The sequence below is a fragment of the Carcharodon carcharias genome, chromosome 8, assembly GCF_017639515.1.
Source record: "Carcharodon carcharias isolate sCarCar2 chromosome 8, sCarCar2.pri, whole genome shotgun sequence".
NCBI lineage: Eukaryota > Metazoa > Chordata > Chondrichthyes > Lamniformes > Lamnidae > Carcharodon > Carcharodon carcharias.
In genome coordinates, this window is record NC_054474.1 from 142043563 (window position 1) to 142049562 (window position 6000).

General features: G+C 41.6%; 1 long non-coding RNA gene across 1 annotated transcript in view; it reads left to right on the forward strand.

The window, feature by feature from the left end:
• The window catches only part of LOC121281320, a 68816-nt gene extending 65548 nt beyond the window's left edge, over positions 1 to 3268 (forward strand). The window contains exon 3 of the long non-coding RNA XR_005943860.1: positions 3211 to 3268. This is a non-coding gene — a long non-coding RNA (uncharacterized LOC121281320). The remainder of the gene's footprint in view (positions 1 to 3210) is intronic.
• Positions 3269 to 6000: the final 2732 nt, after the last annotated feature.

Consider the following 6000-nt stretch of genomic DNA (forward strand, 5'->3'; position numbering starts at 1 on the left):
TGAGATTGCATATATTGGAACCATGATCCCGCTCAGAACATGAACCTCTGAATATTAATTGTTTCTCTAAGTTGGAAATTGCAGTGCATTTGGCACAAGGAACAGGAAGTGAGACCCTGTGCCAAAAAATCTATCTGATAAGATTCTGAGTGATCACAAGTACTGTACAGCATAATATATAAATTTAGTCCATAAGGTTAGAAGATGCTCAATCCACAAAGAAGTTATGAGATATGTATTCCTCCTTTACAAGTAAAACATATATTTTGATCAGTGACATCCTATGAGTTCTATTGTAAGTGGAATCAACATTTTAATGAACAACGTTCAATGAGTAGTACAGATTCCACTTACAAGCAGAATAAACATATTATTCAACAACTTTCCAAGAGGTATACATTACTTTTACAATTAGAGCGCTGCATTTAATAACCTATTCAATCTATACATTAAATTGGAACACATATATTGTATTTACTAAATACTCAAAATCGAACTTTCCTATCATCATGAAGTTTTTAGTTAATCTTTCCTCTGTGGAGTAGTGGATACTGAGAGCCAATGTGAGGTTCAGGATTCGTTCGCAACTGAATGTTGCATAGATCCATTTAGCTGCAGTTACAACCGACAGTAAGAGTAACAGCTGAGAGTATGAGCTGGATTTTCCCAACTAGGTTGCAATACTATCTTTGGCATCCCTTTGGGTCACGACTTTCCTGCAGGCAGCTAGTTAAGAAGTCACCTCTAACTTAAGTACGGCGACTGGACCAAGGAAATCAGAAGCCCAATAGGATGGCCCACAGCAATATTCGGCCAGGAACCCCCCCAGGAGACATGGGCACTGCTAAGGCAGGCAGCCCACAAAGGTGCCTCAAATCACCGTGCTTTCTGAAGAATTATGAAATTGTAAAAAATTAAATGTGGCCAAGGCTGAGTCCATCATCGTGGAGGGGGAAGTCGCCTCCAGGCACCGGCCAGGCTTCAGCTTCAGCAGAGGGCCTGTCTGCCATCAAAAAATCACCACTTTACCCCCAAGTGGGGACTTAATTGAGCATAATTAGCTAACCACTGTTATTGGGCAGGTAGCAGGTGCCAGTCAGACACTGCACCCAGCAAGATCCCTTCAAGGTGGGAATATGAAGGGGAGCTTCCCCAATGGCAGCATCTATAATTTTGCTTTGGTTCCACCTCCAAACCTGTCTCCATGGGAACGGGAAGATTTAGCCCCCTGGGTGTGTTGCTGTTTGAATTCGTCTTACCTGCCAAGTGCTTGTTGCAATGCGGCTTTGGTTGACTTGCTAAGCTCACAATACCTCTCCACATTCCCCAAACTCTCTGCCAATGTTCATTTAGCTGCATTTTCCAGCTGCAGGTAGGCACCAAAGATACACCCATAGTGGCACGGGTGCTCATCAGTCTGTGCAATTTAGCAGCTCTTCCACTGACTCTTACTCTCCCACTGGTTAAAAACTAGAGGGCACCAGAGTGATTCCTGTTGTGACTCGTTGCAGCCTAATTCTCTAATTTATTTCCTTTCATCTTGTTAAATTATTTATAGTTATGTCAGTTTAATCTGTGGTTTCCAATTCTAGTTATGTATTTATCTTGTATTCTTCATAATGTTGCCTTAAATTCTATTTAACTTCAACAGTTTTTTTTAGATATTACCTTTCCTAGTCAACTTGTCTAAACTGGTTCTGCTTCGCCTTAACATCTGGCCTGTTAGAATAGTTTACGAGGAGACTAGGGCCAGGATTTTTCCTATGGCGGATGGGCTGGGCAGGAGTGGGTGGGTGTGGGCACGGAGCCGATCGCTTCCCGGGATCGGCTCCATGCCGGCATTTCACGCAGGCAGGCCAATTAAGGTCCACCCAGTGTAATACGCGGCTGGTAGCGCTCAGTGCTACCTTTGCGGGCGGGGGAGGAGTGAGAGTCGGGACCAGCGCTCTTTCCCGAAGGCATGCAAAAGAGTGCAGCAATCTCCCTGAGGCACGGCGCCGCCTCAGGGAGATTGGATGAATATTGAAATAATTAAAGAATTGAGTTAACATTGTATGTCAACATGTCCACTCATGTGACTGTGTCACATGTGTGGGAACATGTTTTTATATTTATGAAAATTCATTTATTTATTTAATAAAAGCTTCAGGAAACCTCATCCTGCCCGTGGATGAGGTTTCTTGAAAAAACGCGAAGGCCGCTTGGGCTCTTCACCTGCTCGCCAACCTTAAGGTTGGACGGGCAGTGTTCTCAAGTGGCTCAATTGATTTATTAATGGTCTTAATAGGCCATTTACATTTCGGCAGGCGTGCAGCCAACTTCGGCATGAGCCTGCTGAACGAAATATCCCGATAGCGCACAATGACGTCGGGACACACACCCGACATCATCGCGCGTCATTTTACATGTTGACGTGTCGGGCCCACCCCTGTTCACTGACCGGAAAATTCTGCCCTAGATTGCTGTATTGATTCTTTGTATAAATATTTGAAGTTTAACCATATTTTAGACATCAGTCCCAGAAGTGCCATTACATTTATTTCCAATTGGCTGTCTGTGTCATTTACCATTATAAAGTTTGGAGAACAGTTACCATGCTTCTCTTCAGAACCTCATTGAATGGTCATGTTAAGTTTAGCCAGTTTCAAAATTGCCTGTGCAGGAATCGTAGAATAATACAGCACAGGAGGATGCCATTTGGCATATTGTACCTGAGTTGGCTCTTTGAAGGAGCCATTCAGCTAGAGCAAACACCTTTCTTTCCCCACAGCTCTGCTAATATTTCCTTCTGTTTTGGATAAACAAGTCTAACATCTTGACTGAGTCCAGGTGGGTACTACTCGAGGTAAAGTGACTTCAAATGAAATGTGCCACCTAAAGAAATCTGGGAAAGGAGTACCAGAGTCAGCCACCCCACCCTTAAAACATTGGATCTTGGCTTAGATTCACAACATAAATTCTTAAACTCATCTCCTGCCCAAAATTACTTGTTCCTATCACCTGTTTTGTTTTCTCCTTTCTTCTCTCTACCCAGTCTGCAGGTCTGACAGCAGGCATAGGCTGTGGATGTCAGTCCACCCCTTTGTTTTGTTTTCTTCTAATTCAGAATTTTTCTAATTTCTTGTTCAGAAGACATATGATAATGGAATAACTTGTGATTTTTGGCGTTAATAGAGGTATATTTTTATTAGTTTCTTCTCTTTTTCTCAGGGTGGATGACTCCAAGAATGAGGAGGAAACTCATAGACAACCCTCTAGGATCCACTGATGGCTCGGTGAGTAAATGCACCACCCTGCACAATACTGTGCAATAACAATCAAGAGGGTCCAGGTTGAATCTCTGGTTTTCACTGAATATGGGTAGTGATAGAGAGTGTTAGTTTGCTAATACCATCAAGTAAAGGACATAAAGGCTAGTTATAGTTTCTTTTTCTGTAGCCAGTAAAGTTAGAAGTCTGAGGCAATGTGGTGTCAAGAGGTGAAAGGTTATTGGAGGTAGGCAGAAATGTGGGGGTTGAGGTTACATACAGATCAGCCACAATTTTATTGAATGGCGGAGCAGGCTTGAGGGGCCACGTGGCCTACTCCTGCTCCTAATTCGTATGTTTGTATGTTAAAAAGAGTGAATCTGATTGGAATGTATGTTTGGTGTTTGGAACGGTTAGGACTTTACCAGTCTTTTATCAAACAAGCTGTAATGGGTGTTGAGAACACTCTTCCGACCAGTCACCTCATTGAGATCCTTTGCAGGGGGTAGTAATTATGGTTTTATTTAGTGTGAAATGTACCTTTAAGAATAATACTTGTCAGTCAAGATCACATGATCTATAGTAACCAATAGAAGAGTAGCACGGGCTGCCTCAGCAGTCAGTTTGGAGATAGAGTTGGAGTTGAAACCACAGTTGAGTATATTGTAAATAAACTTAAAGTTTCCACCCAAGAAGTGTCTGCAGATCAACTCTATCATTAATAGCACAACTTGGCCACCATACAACAAACTAGTGATGAGGATAAAACAGGATTGAACAGAAGAAATCAAGTTAAAAAGAAATCGGCACTGTACCTTGCCCAGTGATTGTAAATACCAAGCTCTGTTAGAATTGAAGAAATTATCCTCTCTCAAGATGCTACAATTTGGGAGAATTGATCCTTTTGAACCAGCCACAGACAATTGGTCTCAATACATAGAACGCCTCACATTCTTTTTTCAAGCGAACATGATTACAGGAGAAGAGAGGAGGCAAGCGATCCTATTGAGTACTTGTAAGAGAAAAACCAACAGTCTGATTCAAAGTTTAATGGCACCCACAGCCCCAGATTCGAAGAATTTTGATGAATTAGTGGAACTCATGAAGGGTCACTTTCAACCCAGGCCTTCAGTCATGATGCAGAAGTTCAGGTTTAATTCACAAAATAGAACCCTGGGTGAGACAATTGCATGCTACGTTGCAAATTTTGAGGCAGCTAATGGAACATTGTGAGTTTGATACAACTCTTAGCAACATGCTCAGAGACCATTCGTGTGTGGTGTGAAAGAGAACACTATTAGATAAGATTATTGACTGAAGCGAATCTGGATTTCAAGAAGGCGCTAGAGATAGCGTTGGCCATGGAAAGCGCAGTAAAGGATTCAAAAGCAATACAGGGTGCGCAAAATGGATCCGTTCTCCACATCGAGAGGGAAAGCTCAGCCAAAAGTGGCACAAAAATGAAAGGCTCAGCCGAGAAGCAGGAAACAGCCAAGAATAAAGAAAAATAACTTAGCAGTGAAATTGAAGAATAATTTTAATAGAGGTGGAAACAATCAGTCTTTTAAGTGATTGGCAGTTTAAAAAAATCGAATGCTACTATTGTCACAGAAATGGATATATAATGAGACAGTGCAAGGAAAGATTCAAGCAGGCTTGTAAACAAAAGAAGAAGCCCAATGAAATCTACAATGTAGAAGAGCCTGAAACAACAAATTCAGACACTTATTCACTGTTTAATCTGAAAGTCGGAAAGACAGAACCAATATCTGTCACAGTGAAAGTAAATGGCAAACCTGTTAGAATGGAAGTGGACATGGGAGCTTCCACTACAGTAATTGGGGAACATACCTTCAGATGTTTGAATAATAGTGAACATCAATTAAGTTTAGAAGAAACATCTGCCAAGCTAAAAATATATTCGGCTGAAGATATTCAAGTAAAAGGCACATGCAGAATAATGCAGAAGGGTCATGAGGCCATGACTCGAAACGTCAACTCTTTTCTTCTCCGCCGATGCTGCCAGACCTGCTGAGTTTTTCCAGGAAATTCTGCTTTTGATATGTAGAATAATTGTCCATTATGGAAGCCAATTGGCCAAGCTACCAGTGTTAGTATTGAGAGACAGAGAACCAAGCCTTCTAGGGTGAAATTAGCTAAGGGAAATCAAGCTTGATTGGCCACTAAGATTCCAAAAGGAAGCTGGAAGTGTTCCTGTTTTGAAAAAGGACTCAACAATCTAAAGGAATGCAGGCTGTCTTAAACAATAACCTGGAAGAACAGCAGAATTAACTCGAAGAGACCCTGCTTGCTGACAGAGTTCGAGGTGAGGTGAGCAACCTTCAAAGAGAAAAAGAAAACCTGCTGAAAGACCTTCACACACTACAAGATTCCCTCAGGTCAAAGTTTGTACCTCTGGAAAAGTATGAAGAGAAACAGAAAGAATTCAGTGCTTCTCTGAACAAACTGAAGAATGAGTTGCATAACAATGCGCAATGATGTTCAATTTTCCAGGAGACAGCAAACACATACAAAGAGACAGAAGAGCTGAAAAATCAGCTAAATGAAGCAAAAGAGGCTTTGGAAGCAAAAGTCATAAAATTTTCCAAGAAGCAGACAGATAATGAAATTTTGGGAGACTCAGCCACTGAGCTCAGACAAGTTGAGCTTCCATCTGAGAGAAGTCTGGCCAACAGTGAAGTCAAAAAGAAAGCTGAGATTAAAGTCTGTGCTCGAAAGAAAAGTGCACATT